The sequence below is a fragment of the Carcharodon carcharias genome, chromosome 14 (genome assembly GCF_017639515.1).
Source record: "Carcharodon carcharias isolate sCarCar2 chromosome 14, sCarCar2.pri, whole genome shotgun sequence".
Lineage (NCBI taxonomy): Eukaryota > Metazoa > Chordata > Chondrichthyes > Lamniformes > Lamnidae > Carcharodon > Carcharodon carcharias.
The window spans coordinates 140,896,682-140,918,213 of record NC_054480.1 but is presented as its reverse complement, the minus strand read 5'-3'; positions in this window follow the sequence as shown (position 1 = coordinate 140,918,213).

Genomic DNA, 21,532 nt, shown 5'->3' with positions numbered 1-21,532 from the left:
CTGGAGTCAAGTTTGACCCATAGCCTACTGACTCAGAGGTGAGAGTGCTACCAATTCAGCCAAGGTGACATTTCAAATGTGACATATATCGAACTATATTGTCAAATCATCCAATTATCCCTCCTTTTAATCTGCGTGCGATCAGCAGTTTAGCTCTTCCTGGTATTAATTTCTTACAGAACGATAAAGTTGTCATTGTACAGCTTGAAGTGCTTTTCAGAAGCTGAGACTGGGAGATAACATTTTTCTGCAGGTGACTGACCAGGGACATTTTCTTGCTGCCACTGGGTTGAGAGCTTTGGAAATAATGCCTCACTCTTGACGCCCATTTTTTCACTCATCCATCCCCAGAGGAGCACAAAATACACCTTTTTCTTTAAAAAAAGTGTGCTTCAGATTTCACCAGGCCTTGGTTACCGCAGAACGAATAGGCCGTTATCAGTCTCAGGAAGTTTCTGATGCTCTTTAATACTTGAGAATGCCCAAATTTGATCCTGCCCTTTCAACTTGTGCATTGTGATGCTATGATAACTGCTGAAGAGATATTTAACTAACGAGATACTTTGCTGCAACAAAGAATCACTTATGGTAAAAAAAAATGGGGAGTAAGTTATAAAGTCCTCCAGACTTGTTTGTTTCATATCTTCACTTCTTTTTTGCCCTATGGGGAAGAGTGCAGAATTGTTGGAAGGATTAGTCGGCTGATTATCAGCCTGTTGAAATGTGACATGAATGTTCCTCCTGTAGCGAGACTTGAATGTGGAACCTCTGGCCCCGAGTCACAAGACCTCTTCCCTTCAAATGTCCTTGTATGCTCTATTTACGAAGTAAGCAGGATTTGCATTCAGAAGTTGGGCAAGTCAAATACCAGTTCTACAATATCAATCAAGGTATTAGAAAAGCTTAGTTGGGTTCATATTTTATGGTTAAATGTGAAAAAGGTCATCAGTGGCAACGAGCTCTCATGATGACGTTTGCCAGCTTTAAGTGTCACAGTTGGGTGAGTAGATGGAAGGGAAAGAATGCAGTGAACACAGAACACAAGATAAAATAGCCACAGGCACGAGAAGGGCACCAGATCAGATGGAACATAAACTGTCCTAAGGATGCTGTTGGACTTAAACTGCTGTTCATGGCAATGCAGGGTGAGATTAGGTGTGAGATGGTGATTCATGGGTATAAGCTGGCCGTAGGATGTCAGTTGGGGAGGAGCAGTGTCTGACTGGGTATGAGTAGGCAGTTAGGGCAATGCATTGTGAAACTGGATGTGAATTGTCAGTTAGGGACGCAGTATGAAACTGGGAGTGGGAAGTGCGAGCAATCAGTTGGGGGATGCAACAAAAATCTGAGACTGGGTGTGAACTGTCAGTTATGCATGCAATGTGAAATCGGGCTGGGTGTGAGTTGTCAGTTTAAGTAAATGCTATTTAAGATGGGCCATGAGTTGGCAGGGATACAGAACACGATAGTTATCCAGCTGGGATTGACCTACTTTTGCCCCTAACTTTCCTTATTAAAGTACAAATGCCAAAAAGTGATGATAAGCCTATAAAAAACACTAATGTGTCCCAGCTGGAGTATTGTGTCCAACTCTGGTACCCAATTTAGGAAGGACGTGAAGCTTTGATCAGGTTACAGCAGATTAAAGATTAATCTCCTGGAGACAATTACAAATAACCCAGGAGAAAAATCACAGAGGCATTAAAAATAATATTTTTTTTCACTTTGTTTGAAAACTTTCATTTATTGTAACAGTTTTGAAAGTTGTAAATAAAAATCTATTTCAGTGGGTGGAATGATTGCTCCTCCACATTCTACCCTCCGTAAAATTCAGGAAATTGAGCTGCCTGTGTCCTAACTCGCACCAAGTTTCATTCACCCATCAACCCTGTGCTTGCTGACCTACATTGGCTCCTGGTAGCAGAAACTCAAATTTAAGCTTTCATGTTGACGTCTGCCAGCTTTAAGTGTCACAGCTGGGTGACACTTCTAGTCGAATGGCTAGAATGGCTTCAGAAATTAGAGTTATGTGGATAGATTGGAGAAGCAGGGGTTGTTCTCCTTAGAGCAGAGAAGACTAAGAAGAGATTTGATAGAAGTATTTAAAATCATGAAGGGATAGAATAAATAAAAATAAGTTGTTTCTGATGGCTGAAGAATTGATAACCAGAGGGCACAGATTAAAGGTGATTGGGAAAAGAACCAGAAGAGAGACAATGAATAATTAGGATTTGGAATGCACTGCCTGATGGAATTGTGGGTGCAGATTCAATAATAGCCTTCAAGGGAGAACTGGATAAATATTTGAAAGCGAAGAAATTGCAGGGATATGGAGAAAGAGCGGGGAGTGGAGCTGACTGGATTGCTCTTTGAAATAAATGCTGTAGCGCGATGGGCTAAATGGGCTCCTTCTACGCCCTTATGATTCATATGATTCTATGATGAAAACTGAATAAATACGCTTTTCAGTTATGGAAATGTTCGTGTTGCTTTTAAAAAAAAAACTTAGGATATAGTTGACACTGGTAAGGCCATGTTTATTATCCATCCTTAATTTTCCTGAGAGAGCAGTGGTGGGCCCATTCCTTGAACCACTGCAGTCCTTGTGGGTGAGGGTTCTCCCACAACGGTGTTAGATAGGGAATTTTAGATTTTTGACTCAGTGTTGTCAACAACGACAGCCACAAAACTCATTTATTTAGCGCCTTTGATTAGTAAAACATTCCAAAGCACCTCACAAAGAGTGTTATCAAATACAATTTGACACCGAGCCACATTAGGAGATATTAGGGCAGATGACCAAAAGCTTGGTCAACAAGGTAGGTTTTAAGAAACATCTTAAAACAGAAAAAGTGAGGTAGAGAGGCAGAGAGGTGTAGTTATGAAATTCCAGAGTTTAGGGCCTTGTCTGTGGAAGGCACGGTTGCCGACAGTGGAGCAATTAAAATTGGGGATGCTCAAGATGCCAAAGTTGGAGGAGGGCAGATATCTTGCAGGATCGTAGGGCTGGAAGGGATTAGAAAGATAGGGGAAAGACCATGGAGGGATTCAAAAACAGGAATGAGAATTTTAAATTTGAGTTTCTGCTACCAGGAGCCAACGTAGGTCAGCAAGCACAGGGTTGATGGGTGACTGAAACTTGGTGCGAGTTAGGACACAGGCAGCTCAACTTCCTGAATTTTACAGAGGGTAGAATGTGGAGGATCAATCACTCCACCCACTGAAATAGATTTTTATTTATGACTTTCAAAACTGTTACAATAAATGAAAGTTTTCAAACAAAGTGAAAAAAAATATTATTTTTAATGCCTCTGTGATTTTTCTCCTGGGTTACTTGTAATTGTCTCCAGGTGATTAATCTTTAATTCCCGTTCTTTTCTATTTACTCTTTCGTGGGATGTGGGTGTTGCTGGCAAGGGCAACATTTGTTGTATATCTCTAAATACCCTTGAACTGAAAGGCTTGCTAGGTCATTTCAAAGGGCAGTTAAGAGTCAACCACATTACTATGGATCTGGAGTTACATGTAAGCCCCACTGGGTAAGAATGGCAGATTTGCTTTCCTGAAGAACGTTAGTGAATCAGATGGGTTTTAACGACAAAAAATGGTAATTTTATGGCCACTACTACTAAGACAAGATTTATTAATTGAATTCAAATTCTACCAACTGCTGTGGTGGGATTTGAATGCTTGCCCACAGAGAATTAGCCTGGGACTCTGATTACTGGTCCGGTGACATTATCACTATGCCACCATCTCCTCCTGGTGATTCTGTCATGGCCTGACAGATCACTGCCCTGGGCCAGAATTTTTACCTCGTCGGGTGGGCGCTCACCTAACACAGACCAGCGTAAAATGACTCGCGATATTTCAGTCTGCGGGTGCGCGTGGGAGTCAGCAGCGCGCCTGCCGACAATTAACAGGCCTATTAAGGCCATTAACGTACCAATTAAATGTAACTTCCAGCAGGCGGAAAGGCCAAGTGGCCTTTGCATTCTTTAGGAAACCTCATCCACGGGCGGGATGAGATTTCCAGCAGCAGTTAAAAATAAAATAAAAATTTTAAATTTTTCATTAATAACATATCCCTGCTCATGTGACGTGTTTTGCAACACTTTTGAAATCTTTATTTTGAGCTGCCTAAGGGAGCTTTTCCTGCGCACACTTGTGCACATGCGCAAAGTTCCCCGCTTTACCTCCTCAACCCCCCCACCCACCCCAACACAGGCAGTGCTGAGTGCTGCAGCGTACTTTTCATGCTGGGTGGGCCTTAATTGGCCCACCAGCGTGAAATTGCAGTCCGGCTTCCTGGCTGCTCCCGCTGATCATGCCCAATGAGAGCAAAATCCTGGCTCTGAATTACTTACGGGCATATTGCACTTTATAAGGAAGACTTTTTTTTTGAACAGCACACAAGCAAAAGCTGGCTGAGAATGTAAAGTTACCACTTTCTGGATAACTCCTATGTAGATTATTCTTGACCAACTAGCCCAGAGAGGACATGGAATGTTGCACCTAAAAAGGTGTCAAGGCTTACTTCAGACAGAGACACTTGAAGGGTAGAGATGCAATGCAAAAGACTAAACTTTGATTTCCTGTGGTTGCAGAGACAATGGAGACTGATTACCACATTTCAGCAGAAACCATCTCCTATTGAGTTATATCTCAGAATGTGGAAATGGTTTGAGTTGAAAGAAAGCAGATTCTGGGTGAAAGACATTTTTTTTCCCTTCCAGGAATACACAAGGAAAGGGGTTAAAAAGCCAGCTGCAACCCTGATCTATGTGGTCTAATTGTGGTGTGCTAGTGTGTGCTATGGAGCTCACAGCAGAAGAACAACAACTAGGTATCCCTGCAGCTTGCAGGTAAAAGTCTCTATCTCTCTCTTTCTGTCTCTGGCTGGAGGCAAGTTAGCAAAGCCACAGTCAAAAAGGAAATAGAACAGCTCCTTCAACTAACCTGCAGAACCAAGTGTCTCCAAACCAACTGCTCAACTGCTGAAGTCAGCTTTACTGGAATCACCCAACTTAACAACCCCAACGTTTTGCTATCTACTCCTCACGGACAAGCCAAATACTGATTCGTATATCTCTTTTAACTTTTATGTTTGGACTCAACTTATCATTTCTGATCTGTGTAAATGGGGTGTGTTGCATTTTTATTATTTTATGTTTTATGTTTTTAGTAACTAATAAACTTACTCTTTCTTTGACTCAGGAAAGCCTGGTTAAATTGGCTCCTTCTAAAACATAAATACATTTGGACTGGGAAAAGGTATCCACAAGGGAAAGGATCCTTTTTAAATTAACCTTGTTGTGACCAACCGAGGGGCTTGAATGAACAAGAAGAGCCAGCTCATTCCTCCTCACCTGGGAGCATAACAAAATTGGGGTCCTGTTTGGCAAGTTAACAGTTTGGAGTATCTCGTCCAGGGTCGTAATAAATTAGGGGGACCTTGCCTGGGGGACTGGTTGTAACAATTCCAAGGTGATTGTTTGAGGTTTGTATCCTTAACCAGCAGGCAGGCAACATTGATGGAATTGTGCAGTAACAAGAGGCAGTACATTTAGGAAGAGGGGATAAACTTGTAATGAAGCTGAAGATGTTTTTCTGATGTGCCAGAATCTCATAGTTTTATAATGATCATTTCTGTATTGATTTGTCAATGACCATTGTTTAGTGCAGCACTCTGCTGGCCTTAAATATCAACAACATTGGGTTCTGTGACCTTTGAGCTGTGCAGAATACAGTCCTCTCATGCGGTGCACTGGTTATTAGTAACAGATATCCTGCATTGGTTTAAAGTAAAATTTATTAGCACATGTTCAACCTCTCATTTCTTTATTAACTTTAGTTCTCTTGTTGGTGGAATTCAGCCTCGAATAATAACTCATCCATCAGAATATATAGTGTTTCAATTTTATTTCATTAAATCAGATGTTCATGTTCAGTCAGGTTAAAGACAAATATGACCTAAGAAAAGCATAAGTGCGTATGATTTAACTAGCAAAGCTGTCTCATGTAAATCGACCTCTGTAGTTTATGAGGGTACGTTTCCTCTGAGACATTTGTAGCGTTAGTATAAATATGTTTATAAAGAATGCATTCACCGTTCGATTGCAAATAGCAAATAGTGGAAGTGCTCCTACCATCGTCACACCATGTTCCTGTTAGTGGGGGTACTGTACTCAACAATAGCGCCTCGCTTAAAACTACAGGCATATATGATGACACCATTATCAGGCAATAATCAGGGCTTGTATGGAGCATAAATACTGAACCACTTAGTCTCAGAGGCTAGACTTTGTGCATTAAAATTCTATGTAGTGTTATTTCATGCCTGGTTCAAAGATGCATACAATTACAATTTCCAAGAAGGAGAAACATATTTGCCAGCTCCTGATGACTGCCTCTCCCATGTCTCAGTGAATAAGTGCAGTGAGTAACTCACCACCTGACTTCTCAAAGCCTGTCCACCATCTACACGGTACAAGCCAGAAGTGTGATGGAATGCTCTCCAATTATCTGGATGAATGCAGCTCCAATACTCTAGAGCTCGATACCATCTAGGACAAAGCAGCCCTGCTTGATTGGCACCCTATTCACCATCTTAAATATTTCTCCCTCTACCATAGGCACACAGTGGTGGTAGTAGTATGTGCTATCCCCTGGATGTACTGCAGCAACTTGTCAAGGCCCCTTCGACAACACCTTCCAAGCCCCGACCTCTATCACGAAGAACATGGGCATCCAGCACACGGGAACACCTACAAGCGCTCCTCCAAGTCACACACCATCTTGATTTGGAACTATATCGCCATTCCTTCACTGTTGCTAGATCAAAGTCTTGGAACTCCCTCCCTAACAGCAATGTGGCAGCATCTACACCAAATGGACTGCAGCGGTTTAAGAAGGCAGCTCCCCATGTCCTTCTCAGGGTCAACTAGGGATGCTGACCTTGCCAGCGATGGCCATATCCCATGATTAAAGATTTCAAAATCTTGGTATGTCACTGAGCTACACAAATCAAGAAGGCCTTAGGCTTAATCCTTCATCAGGTGTCTCGTTATCATAGCCAGAACAGTTCAAGTGAGGTCGTGGCAGTATAATTTGTATCAGTGGCCCCATACAATCATGGGGGAGTTGTCCAGAGTTCCAGTTTCTGTAAATTCTGGAGTCAGTTGACCTCTGAGTCAGAATTCCTAATGTGTGCTCCTGACAACCAAAGCTCCGCCCAGGAATGTGAATTTGTAAACTTTACTCTCAAAAGCCTAGTCGAGATCACTTTTCATCTTTCCCTGCCTAGTCTCTAGCTCATGATAGAAAGGACTAAACTACTGAAATTTTCTATCATTGCAGGACAAACCACAGTGTTCAAGTTGTAATCCTATCCCCTAGCTCACCCTTTGCCTTTCCTGCATGCCCTGTGTTGTCCTTGACAAAAGGCAGTAACCGCAGAAATCAACTATATTGCCATGTAAATAGAGCCAATGCCTTCTGTTTATCTTAGTTATTGTTTCCCAGTCTCCACCTCCAACCCATTAGGGAGGCTCCCGCACTTCAACGTGAATTCCAATGCAGAGCACAATGGATAACGTGTCAGTTCTTTCTCACACTCCATCACCACCCCCATTCTCACTCCCCTTAAGTAAGGGACTTACCTTTTGCAAAAAGACTTGAATCTTCCAGAGAACAAAGAGCTCAGACATACACCCACACACCCTTGGGTGTGAAATACCGAAAGGAGTAAAATTCACATGGTCACCTGATAAACAGTCTTATGAGACGCTTTGTCAGCTTTGTAAACATAGGTGTGAGCAAGGATGCTTTCAAGCCACTAATCAGCTTGACAGAAAAACTTAAAAGTTTAAGTGAAAAACTAACAAACTCCCCAAAAATACACAGAATTTATACTGCAGCAGGCAGCAAGTCACACTAAGAAATTTCACCTTTAATCTGATAGGCTGCTGTTAACCAACAGTGACCAAATGAGTTTAGCAGAACTATCAACAGATGGAAAACAAAAACAGAATTACCTGGAAAAACTCAGCAGGTCTGGCAGCATCGGCGGAGAAGAAAAGAGTTGACGTTTCAAGTCCTCATGACCCTTGTTGAAGGGTCATGAGGACTTGAAACGTCAACTCTTTTCTTCTCCGCCGATGCTGCCAGACCTGCTGAGTTTTTCCAGGTAATTCTGTTTTTGTTTTGGATTTCCAGCATCCGCAGTTTTTTGTTTTTATCAACAGATGGATATGGGAGATCCTTTGGATCATTTCCAGTCTCCCTCTTGTACCACCCCATGTACTGAGCATCACCAAACTCATCCAGATGGATTTCTTCTCACTTTTCCTTCACTGCCCGTTAGCTATTGGAGATTGAGAAGGTTTCACTTGGTATATTTATCCTTTCTTATAAGTGTGACCACCATGGTTGATCAGCTGTGCCACATATCAACGAGCGACTGAATACACGGCTGGCATTCCAAACGGTTACCAAGCAGCTGATCTTTTGCAGTATTGCCACTGTGTTTAGTCAAGGTGGAGGAGTGGTGAGAACTGTTACCTTCCCATAGCATCAGCCTTTTATAGTAGCAAAACCAGAGCCTATGGATCACTGCAATTAAATTAGAAAATGAGTAATCACATAGAGTAAGCCATTATGCTATTGCAACAACTGAGACACATGGCATGCCAGGCAAGTCCTATCACAAACATGAAGAAGCAATAACATCTGCTAAATACGAAGCACAGTGACATCTTTTGAAATGAAATGAAGGGATGACATCCTTATGTTTTAAACTTGTTTTTTGTCTGTGGGTCTAGACAGTAAATATCAGCAACTAATTCAGCTACGTTGACTGTTGGAGCTAACCTCTCTCTAGCTTGTCGTCATTCAACACGCACACACCCACAGGACAAACTTGAAATCCATTATTTGAATTAAAATGGGTGAACATTTAGAAATCTGTGGGTTAACCAAAGACAGCAAGCCAGTAATGAGAGACCATCAATTTAAAATCGTTGTTAAAGAACGTTAAGAAAACATTCTTTATGCAAATTGTTGTTGAAGCATGGGGTGCCTTTGACAGAGGAAGTAGTTGAGACAAACCAAAAATTAAACCAAGACCCCCGTCTGCCTGACATAAAAGATCCCATGGCACTATTTGAAGAACTGGTAAATTCTCCAGTGTCCTAGCCAACCATACTCAACCATCAATACAATTTAATACAGTTCGGTCGAAGGGTCATGAGGACTCGAAATGTCAACTCTTTTTTTCTCCGCTGATGCTGCCAGACCTGCTGAGTTTTTCCAGGTAATTCTGCTTTTGTGTTGAATACAATTTAATACAATTTAACTGATTACTTATCATTGCTGCACATGGGGCCTTGAGGTGTGAAAAGTTAACAATGGTAATGTCATTCTATGTCAAAAACAGGTAGTTAAACACTCTCTTCTTGGTGATGGTAATTGCTTGGCCTTTTTTGACATGAATGTTACTTGCTACTTAATAGCCCAGGCCTGAACATTGCTCCGGTCTTGTTGCATGGAGGTATGTAGTAGTGTGTACACTTCAGAAGTAATTCGGGGGACATGAAAGATGCTACACCAGTACTACTCTTCTTTCTGCCTAAGTATTTAAAAACAAAGAGAGGTGCAGAGATATAGAGAAAGAACACAGCAATGGAATTAGTTTTGCATTGCGATAGCAGAGGTTTCCTCCTGTGCCATAAACTTCTATGGTTCAATGATATCCAGCAAGGGTTGCTGGATAGCAATCAGGAATACAAGACCTGGCTGATTTTCTGCCTGAGAACTGTGCAGTCACATATAGTACCTCCAGCATTGCGCTGGCTGACATTTTACTGACTGAGGTTGGAACGAAGGACCGATCTGGTCCCTTTGGCTTATGAATTCCTTTTAACCACTTGGCCATCAAGGTGCCCACCTCAATTTATTTTAATTCCTAAAAGCCACATCACAGAAGTTGTGTTAAATTTCGGGCTGGCTTTCTCAAATTTCTCAAACCAACTCTAATTCCCCTCCATTCATGGCAAGCTTTGGGTAGGATTATTATCACAAAACATGAAAAAAAGAGAAAGCTGATTCCACTTTGGCCAGACTCACAGCCTTCTGTATGTCCTGTGATATGGCAAATCAGTTTGGCTAGGTTAATTGAAAAATGAATCGTAATGTAACCAGATTGATAGCAATGATGACTTTTCATACATCAGTGCATCCCCATATATAGAAGAATGTCAACTTCATTCAGCTAATACTCCATCTTCAAGCCAAAAAAGCACTGCAGACAGATCTAGTATTATAGACTCAGCACCACAATCATCCCTAATCTTGTTTGCCACATGCGCCATCTGGCAGTGTGCGTCACAACATAATAAATTAGAAGCTGATTTCACCGATAACATCTCACATAAAAAAATACCTTGATACACATAACATCGCATCCTATATCCTGGGCATGCGCCTTGCAGAAGGAAACAATAATCACATCCGTGCTTCACCTCTATCTGTCACACCAGCAGATCTTATTTAATTCAGGAGGGACACTTAATAAACTCATATGAGTGGCAGTGTTGGGAGGAGATTGCCACATGCAATCTAAGCAAAGCATGTTTTTAAATAATTCATTCTCTGCTTTCGGTTCCATTTTGTTTAAAGCTGTTGCTTTAGACCAAAGCTCTCTGCACCTGCAGCAGATTGCACTGTGTCAACCTTCACATTACTGTGATATCTTTTTGCCCAAACAAGAAAATAACATGACTTATGCTTGTTTCTGTTCATTCAGGTACAAAATCCTGCCTGGACTAGTTTAATCTACGATCACAAAGCATCAGTAAACCAGCACTTCAATCCGAATTTACATGCAGTAAACATGATACCTGTATGGTTTACATATTATTGTCACCACCCATCCTGAAAGTGCTGACTCAGCAACACACGAGTATCTCACCCACAATGTAGGTGGCAGCTGTTCTTTGTGCATGAACCCAAACAGTGGGTGGCAGCAAGTTGTTCAAACATGAGGGCATTAGAGCCAAGCTAGCTCTCATTCGCTCTGGACTGTCACACATGCATTTTCCAAGAGGGGCGGGTGAAGCATGATCTCAGGTGTGAGAACCCTGACTGTTCTTTCCCCCCCACCACCCCCAGCCAACTTCAGAGGTGCTGAAACCTCTTGAAGCAGCTCCATAGGCACCTTGACTGAGCTCAAGAACTGGGATCTTCTTTGCCCATATGAGTCAGTACCACACAAGGCAGTACATATAGCAGCTGAGCTATCAGGAGCTCCCTGTCTTGTGCTTCCTGTTACAATATTAGTAATCACGCCTCATGATTGCAGCAGTCTATTTGAGAAACATCTTTCTAGAACAAATCTGTGCATTGGTTGATAAACAGTTAAATTTGATTTGTGCAAGTTACGAAGTGGCACAATACATCGGAGCTTCAACATGCTGAGAGTTTGTACCGGGAAGAAAAGATAGTTGCATTTATATAGCACCTTTTACTACCTCAAACTTCACAAAGTGCTTTCAGCCAATTAAATACTTTTGATGTGTAGCCACTGTTGTAATGTAGGAAACACAGGAGCCATTTTACACAGAGCAAGATCGCACAAACAGCAATATGATAATGATCACATAATCCTGTTTTTAGTGGTATTGTTTGAGGAATAAATATTGTCCAGGATACCGGAGAGAACTCTTCTGCTCCAGCGTCACTTCAGTCATGCCATGAGATACATTTACCTGAGAAAGCGGACAAGGTTCAATGTCTCATCTGAAAGTCAGCACCTCCAACAGCGCAGCACTCCCTTAGTACTAAACTGGAGTATCAGTCTAGGTCTTGCACTCAAGTCTCTGAAGTAGGAATTGAACCCACCATGTTCTGATTCTGAGGTAAGGTTGCCATCACTGAGCCAGAGCTGAAAAAATGACAACTGCGAGTTTCCAATCTCGGCCATTTTTGAGGTGGCATCATTGAGTTTAAGAATGATGCTTTCTAAGGCTTGGCAGAAAGTGACCTATTGTCAAAGGAATAGTGCAAGGTATTGGGGTGCTGGGCAGAGAAAATGTATTTTTTAAAAATGTGACCAAATAGAATGATTTCAGACTAAGAGTGGAAATGATAGAAGCAAAAAAACTGCGGATGCTGGAAATCCGAAAGAAAAACAAAAATTCCTGGAAAAACTCAGCGGGTTTGACAGCATCTGCGGAGAGGAACACAGTTAACGTTTCGAGTCCGTATGACTGAAAATGTTCTGGTTGCTATCTGAAGTGACATGCTAACTAATGTTCTAAAATTTGGTAGAGAAATAGTAAAGACGCTCAAAAAGAATATTTAACGCTTTTGTTTCAGCTACTGATCAGAAGAAATTTTCATGAATGCATAAATGGTGTGACTGCACATAAAGTAACCATAGATTTTCCACTTCAGCATTCTGGTTCCTGTGAGCACCTAGAGGGAAATTGTGCAGCCACAATTCTCGATTCATCATTTTTAACGGACGGAGAATCACAGCTTGGGGATTCCCAATTTCCCAATGTGGAAGTGCTAGTGGGCAGAGCACATTTTGCCCACAGTTCCCTGTGTAGTATATTGCGGGTTTTAATCAGATATACATGTATTTTTGCCTTTGCTTCTCACTGGGCAAGAAGGTTATGAATCTGCGGCTAGTATTTGAAAGCTTTATCTCCTTCAGGAACTGGCAGCTTGTGTGACTTCACTCTATTTGCATTTGTTTTTGCTGAGACTGTTTGCTGAGATTGAAAGGTGAGATTTGCTGCTGTGCTTTGAGCTGGTGACTTTCACCTGACAGGTCATGCTGTCAAGGTTTATTTACCAAGAGAAGGCAGCTCAGGCAAAGCACCGCCCCCACATCAACACATGCAGCGTCCTGCAAAAGGATGCAAATAACCCACCAGCCACCAAGCTTCAGTGGGGACATCCTGCTTGTGTTAATAGGGCGTTGCAGCATTTAACCCTCTCCCTCACGCTGAGCAGGCTAACACATTGTGCACTCCCAGTGACCCTACTTACACAAAGGAGTCACACTGAAACTGGTCGATCGTTCTCTATTCTGATATTTAAGCTGCTGCATTCTGCAGTGCCGCAGCACGATTAGATTTGTATTCAGTTAGAAACATTGTTGGCATACTGTTGAACTTAAGCAATGGGTTTCATGGCCAAAGGGTTTTATTTCTCTCAGAGAATCATTAAAATTGAATCTGATGGTCTTTGAGGCTTCGCGGTGATAATGTCACTTCATAGAATCTGTTGCTACCGACCACACATTTTCTATTTAAGCTTAATGTCAGAAAATTTCCAAAACTAGATATTAACCAGTATTAGCTGTTCTTTTAAAAAATGAACTAACCAAGAGAGAGAAAAGAGCTAAGTAACACATGTACTTGATAATTAAACTAGCTTACAGCTTTTGTTTATAGGGCCACCCACCCCCACCCCCCACAAACCTGCCATTGGCAATACCAGGAATTGACAGACCTATGACCTACATTAAATATGCTCTAGATTCTCCAAGACATCACCAAGTTCCCCTCCAAGACACGCATCACCCTGACTTGGAAATATATCGGCCGTTCCTTCACTATCACTGGGTCAAAATCCTGGAGCTCCCTCCCTAACAGCGCTGTGGGTGTACCTACACCACATGGACTGCAGCGGTTCACGAAGGCAGCTCACCCCCACCTTCTCAAGGGCAGTTATGGATGGGCAACACTGGTCTTGCCAGTGCCACCTTCCATGAATGAATATTAAAAGAAGAATAAAAGCTCCAACAGCAGAATGAAGAGCAACTTATTTCCTGTCACGTGCTAGTGTTGCTCTGTATGAGTGCCACCTGTGAGGAAAAGCACCAGCAAACCTGCTGCCAGTTTGACCTGTCTGTGAGTAAACAAAGTGTCTGGTCTCCCTTAGGGACCTGAGACTAAGAAAGCATCAAGTGCTGAACTGTGTGCTCAAACGTGCATTTTCCATAAAGACAGCCAATTTACGTCAGACTGATTGAGAGGGAGGACTGACAGAAAAGAATAGGCTGATATAAAACTGCAATCACTTCAAAAGAAACTTAATTACAGTGAAGTGCAGCAATTAAAGATTCAAGTAAGCAGTCGTGAACATTAAACCTATCCAACGCCCGCCACTTTTCCTCATTATTCCAGGAGTTCTAATTAAAATAATGAGCTCCTGGAAAAGCGTGTCAATTTGCTTTGAAGATGCAAGCTTTTGAAAACAGGAAAGTGCGATCATGTTTATTCAGGTGGCAGGCGATCGTGCTTGCCCTGGCAGCACCCAAGAAACAACCTGGTTTTAAATCATGACTTGCGAATCAGGTGGGTGGAAAGCTAATCGAGGAGGAAAGCGTGTGTGTCAGCAAGTGATATGAGGAGCTGGCCTCCACAATAGACTTCAATCCCCTCAATCATGAGTTACATTCACTGTTCTGATGCTCAGTTGTGATCAACCGTCCCTTAGAAAAATTTAAAATGTTTTATTTTAAAGGCAAATACATATTTTATATATATATATTATATTCTTTTTGCTCTTCATTCAGTAGTTCATGTAAATTTTGTTAGCTTAAGTTTTAATATTTGGCTATGGGCTATCTAGCTTCCACTGTCTCATCCTATTTGATTAGGCTTGCCCTGCCAAAGCCTTGTAACCTTCATAAAGGCTAATATTAAGACCCAGGGAAAAGGGATATTGCAGCTTAGTGCCCCTGTTCTGTGTCATGCGCAATTCTTACTGCCAGTCTGGGCAGTCCAGAAGAAACCTCATTCGCATATAAATTTGCCAATTTAATTATCTGCCATTATGCACAATTTCTTTCCCCTAAAATCCAGCCTGGCATAGCCCCACTGCAATAATCTCTTCCAAGGCACACAAGTTAGTTAGGTTTATGGTTTTCTTGCTCACTAATTGCAAACCCATTAACCGGAGTAGAGCACTATTAGAAAGGGGGTTTTCTATACACGGATGCACAGGTTTCATTTAAAACATTTCCAAATTCACTGGGCCTGTAGTGCCAGATGTCTGAAACGAACAGACAAATGGCTTTCCTTCATCTTTATTACAGTTATTGTCCTCCATAATGTGCGGACATGACTTTGTTTGCTGTACATATGCTAAGCAGGCATTGTCAGATCATGCAGTCCTGCTGTCTTTGTGTGAGTGTGTGTTTCATCAGCTCTTTTGCCAAGAGCTGTACAGTGCAGGTTTACTTTTAACATGTAATTGCCTGACTGGGACTTTGGTCAAAGTACTTGGTACAACTTGAATCCTGTAGGCATTTCAAACATATCCTAAGTATTTTTCTCCCCCCTCTCCTTTCCTGAATCCACTTGGTGTAATATTGACTTTGTGCAATAAGTGTAAAATGGATGATAGGGAATCAACAACCTGTTTTACATCTCACATGGTTTTTATACCCATTGAAGCCATTGGAAATGAATATCGTCAGAGATGTAAAACAGTCTGCTGACTTGCCCTCACCCATTTTACGCATTGTACAAAGTCCTTGTCGGGATTCAATTGCACAGGTCTTGCATGTCCTTTGATACCACACCCAAGGTCAACACTATTCATGTATGAGTGCCATTGTGCTATATAATTGTGATAAGCATCCTTGATAAACTCATTCCCGATCCAAGCCAGCATCTATGCACACATGCACACCCAGCAGCTGGCCTGTTCTCCCAGCCTAGGGGTATTAAGGCTACATAAAGCCCTTAACCTTTGCCTTAGCTAAGATCAGTTAATTGAGCACAACCCAAGGATTGAACTTGTGGCTTTCATGGTCTCTAAGACTTAGCCACTTGGGTGGCTAAACTTGCTGAATCACAAATGAGCGATAGGGGAAGTATAAGAACATAAGACTAGATGGGAGAGGACAACTGTGAAATCTCCAAAAGGTTTCTTTTGAAATTGGTTTTACCTCAGAACTGCCTCGGGCTGGAAAGCTTCAGAGTCATGTGTCTTGTGAACAGGAGGTGCAATTCGATTCTCAAGAAATGGAGGAATTAAATAACTTATAAAATAAGTATCCTGAAGGAGAAAGAAAATGTAGTCAGTGCCCGAGGAAGCTGAGACTCCTGGACTGGGGAGGCCCTTTCTGTTCTCTCAGAAGGGCGCAAAGGTTTCATAGTACAATGGGGCAGGGAGGTTTGTAGATGTTTGGTTCAAGGTTTGTCCCTTAACTGACGTCACTAAAACAGATTATCTGGCTGTTATCCCATTCCTGATTGTGGGATCTTGCTGTGCACAAGTTGGTTGCTGCGTTTCCTACATTACAGTAGTAAGAAACACTTAATTGGTTGAAAAGTGCTTTGGGGCATTCTGGGGTCATGAAAGGCAAGTTATTTCTTTCTTAAAACCACCCACTCTGCTACATCTTTTCTTCATCATAAACCCCAGTTCCTCAAACTCACCAGCATCAACTCTCCTAATTCCTGCTTGACATCTGACCGCTTTCTCTTTGTGAAGTCCAATTAGGATATTCCATTAGGTTATATAAGAGCAAATTCCTTGTTTTGTAAAATGAGTGAAGAAAAGTAATTGTTCAGGGTTTTCTTATTCATTGTTAGCCCAACAGGCATTTACTACTGAACTGTTGAAGGGTCATGAAGACGCGAAACGTCAACTCTTTTCTTCTCCGCCGATGCTGCCAGACCTGCTGAGTTTTTCCAGGTAATTCTGTTTTTACAATGCCCCTTTCAGCTTAGGGGAAATGTCCACATCAGTGTCATTGAATAAACCCAAATTCCATGAAGAAATAATATTTTTCACAACAATACAGTCTTTACATTGAACCTTCTATTGGTGTTTAATCCTTCAAGAAGAAATCTAAGATTTATGATTCTCCTTTGGAAATAATCTCTGAGTTAATGTTACCATCGTGAAGGTATCCACAGAATAACATATCCAGCCGATTATAGAAGCAAGACTGACATAGTGTTGGCTTCGAGCAGAAAATACGATTTAACAGGTGGCCTTCTGATAGTGTGGTTGGAGTTAAAGTACATTGGACTATATTTTCCTTTGCTAATTTTATGAACATCAGTAAAAGCATTTAGTGTTCTTCTGAAAATTCTACCTCTCTCATGGATTGACACACATGTGAGAAAAAAAATGTTCTTGTTAAGGTCATGAATGATGAACTTATTCAGCACAGTTAAACTGAAAAGTAAATACCATATTCCAAATCCTGGGTTAGTGGAGTAAATCTTAAGGTCTCAGCACTAAATATGTAGACCTGGAGAGTGAACACTCAACTGATTTTCCACTGGGCTCACCCAGCTGGGATTTTTGAAGTCACCTGTAATTAATTATTAAGGGTAAACTGATTCATGTTGGCTTTGGTTCTGGGCTTTGCCAAAAAGTGGAAGGTTGATGTATTTGTATGTCAGGAGCCCTTAAATGACTGCTCTTCAAGTGTAATGGGTGAGCTAAGGCTTGTGTGTAAGAGATAGGAGCAGGAATACACTGTACAGCCTCTCAAACCTGCCCACCATTTAATAAGATTGCTGCCAATCTTCTACCTCAACTCCACTTTCCCACCTTATCTCCATCTCCCTTGATTCACTTTGTGTTGAAGATGGATGTAACCATGGAAGTGCTGCTTCAACTAACATCATCTCAAGGCTACTTCTGTTTTCATGGAGAGAAAACACAGAATTCAAGAGAACGGAACCAAATTGGAGGAGGCCTCAGAAACTAGGAGCTTTTCAATTCCCTTGGAGTTGGCTGTTTTGAAGTAAAGGGTTGTGGAAGGTTAACCATTGCTTTCTTCCAGGCTCAGGGCTAGCAGCATTCAGCTCTTAACATCTTGTTTTTATTCTTCCTCTCTCTCACAAAGATCATACAGAAAGTTAAGGCTATCTCCTATTGCAATTCCATTTGAAGGTATACCTTGGAGCCAGCATTTTAATATTGTCCTTTTATTATAAGAAGCTAGCCAGCACTCTGGTGGCTTAGAGTGCCACATATTAAGACCCTTTCATCAACATTTGCAAGCATTGTAGCTACATAACCTGCAGGATGCAGTTTGTAAGTTTGTGGAGGTAGCACAGGTTGAGTCTCTGAACACCCAGCTAGAGGAATGAGGGGTGGCAAGAGAGGAAGAGCAGGATCCTGTTGTCTAACATAGCAGTTATCAGTGATTGTGTTATCCTTATAGCTCTTGACTCAGTTGATAAAAACATTATCTGGTGGTACTGAGTCAAATACACAAGAGGTTTCCTATTTCAATATTCTGTATGTGCTGAGTTGGTATGTCTTGCTCAGCTAGGAGAGGGGAAAAATCAGCAAGATTCCTACTCCATGGTGGAATAGCATGTGGAGTCTCGCTTCCTATATATTGCTGCTGGCATCTGTGAAGCCTAACTCCAACAAGAATCAGGCTATAAGGAGAGGAAAGAGCAAGGAGATTTTTTTAAAAACCTGTAAACTATATGATAATATAAATCCATTGTTAAAAGAAAACATGATTTTATTCATTGACTGAAATTTTAGCACTTTTAACATCATTAGCTTTTTTTTTTAGTTTATGCAGGCTATAACCTATATCATGAAAATAATAGATGCCAGAAACTGAGTAATTTAAACTTGGGGCTCACTCGCTAGTCATGAGGCAATCAATTCATGGTTTATGAAGTCAGCTAAACCCCAGGGCAAATTATACTGTTACCATTCACTCCCAAACAGCTATAGCTCTCTCTATAATTTGCACTCGTTTTCACAGAGAACTTCCTGCAATATCTGACACCAGCTCAGCTGGACACAAATACTGACTATGATGATCGATGACCTTTCAGCTCAACCAGAGCCATAATTAGGCTGGAGGTGTTCTTTAATTTTACAACTACATGAGTTGGTGGTTGGGTCCCTGTGTGTGGGTGACTGTCAGGGTTGGAGGGGGAGGGGAGGAGCTCCACGTGCACACACACACACACACACTCACATGCACACTTGTGAATCATGGCTAACCACACACAAAAACATTTCAAAACGACGGACCGGAAATGAAGAAAAAGAAAGCAGGCTAGTTCATGGTTAAAAAAATTTGTGAAAGAGGAAGGCTGTTTCTTTGTCTGACCTGATTGCACTCAGCAGTCGAGCTCAATGATGTATACAGTATTTGACCTGAATCTCACAGTTTACAATGCTTAGGACATGCAACCACAAGCACTTGATAGTTTTCTCTTGGTTGGAAAATACAGTACATTTGCTGCTGCCACAATTAATCGAAAAATCGCAAAAGTAAAGCAGGCTGCTTGCTCTGAAAAAGAATTGCAAGCTGCTTTGGCAGCAGTACATCAGCCATCTATTGCTCTGCAGTCTGACAGATGTGAAAATAACAGCTGAACACCTCCGAGCATGGTAGCGAGGGTTCAGCTCACAGTCGCTCAGTAGCAAAGGCTACCACAAAGAATGGGATTATTTTTGGGAATGTGTTTGCTGTACTGGCTAGGCTGGAATTTAAGAACAGCAAGAATGTAACATAATGGGCTGGATTTTACCAGCTCTCCCCATAGGGACCGGTTAGGAGGTTGGGGGTTGGTGGGGGTGGGGGGGGGGGGGGGGGGTGCGGGGTGTGGTGGTGGTGGTTGGTGAGGGTTGTGGTTTGGGGGCCCCTGTAAAATCACAAGAAAAGGCAGGAGGTACCCAATGCCTTCTCACTGCCATGGCATTTTGCCAGTGGCAAGGTGGGCAGTGAAGGGGCCTCCTGCCCAGCGGCCAATTGAGCCACTTCATTGGCCAATCAATAGCTTCTTCCTGCTGTCGCTAGCATTTTACCTGCTGTAGGTGGGTCTTCCGCCACATGGTGAACACTGGCGACATTCCAGCAGGCTCGGGGGGGGCCCTCCTACTTGGCCACTCTACAGTCCACAGAGATGCCCCCATTGGCAATGGCCACTCTCACGGCAACGACGCCACCTACACTCATTAAATGCCCATCCCCCCCCCCTCCCCCCTCACTGGTGCCTGCCTGATTTGCCCTGGTGACCCCAGTTTCACTTACCTGGTTGGACGGTCGAGCATCGATTCCACAGCGTCCTCTTCTTCCAGGTGCAGTCCCAGCAGTGGCCACGCTCCCAGTGGTGCTGCTGAGCTGCCCACCCTCTGATTGGCCAGCAACCCTTGGGTACAGGTGGCTATCCTTAATAGGGACAGCTGCCCTGGCAGCAACTCATTAATTGGCTGCCACTGATGAGATGAGGCCCTCAGTCCCATAGACTGCCGAAGCCGGGTCGTTTCCCATGGTGGGACCTCTGCCACAAGAAAGAAATTCAGCTCATTTATTTCCCTGATAGTTCAACAGGTAAATAATGTGATGCTTAGCTCTAAAGACCAGGGATTTCTTAGCTTCGCACCCTCAGCAGTTATTGCCAGGGGTTTTGTTCCTGATTACTAATGGCTCCAGTTGGAAAACATGGACATTTAAATGGAAGTAGGATTTCTCGTCCACTTGGTGAAACAGCTAACATTCACTAATTAGGTTTCCCATTTATTTCATTTGTCTAAGATACAAACAGGCCTGGGTGTCTAACATAGATTATCTGGTCATCTGCTCCACTGCTATTCATGAGACGTTGCTGTGCGCAAATTGGCTGCTGTCATACACTTCAGAAGTACTTCGTTGACTCTAAAGTGCTTTGGGACATTCTTGAGGTCAGCATATTGATGCATAATGTGCTGCGCCAACTTAACTCTCTCGTGAATCAGGTTTCACCATTGATCAACAAATAAGCCAATAAGAACAGTCAGGCTTCATTAACATGGCCAAGATGTTCAGGAAGTGACTGGAAGATGTTGACTGGCCAATAAAACCTGGTGTCTTGGAGACTGCTGGCTAAATCCTAGGTAAGTGTGATGCCAGCCAGGGAAACTGTTCCAGCTGGTTTTAGAAAGTGGCTGTGTGTTGAGGGGAAATACAGGCAGGGGAGGCCTACTCTTACATGGGGCCTAGAGTTCCTCTTGGCCACTTCCCTACACGGGCCAACAGTAAAGTGGCAGTCAGGTCCCAGTGATGTCATTGGAAGTCTATCCGCACAGTTAAGGAAGACTCCCTAGCTTTGTGCAGGTGTCCTTTGGCAAGTGCAGTTTAAAATAGCAGACAGTGGGATCAGGGCAGAAACCCTTGCAGTGCCTCACCTCATTTTAACTGTTCCAGTTCCTGAATTCCCATGGAGGAGGGAGGAGTTCAAATCTCCCTCCCCAACTGCCCCTGACCCTGTCCCCCGCCCCCAATAATTTTGTCTTCTGATTTAATTGTGCTATTGTGCTTTAACACAATTTTCAGTTAGTTACAATGAAATATTTTCCCTATGCCTCTTAGATTATTTCTCCCATTATTCCTCTGCCCTGAATGCTGTGAGTCCTCTGCCGAATGACTCTGGACAAAGAATGTCAGGGGTGGGGGTGGGGGTCAATGGATCATTTGACATTGGGGTTAATTCATGCATTCATACAATGTGTGTGTACAGTAGAGTCCAAA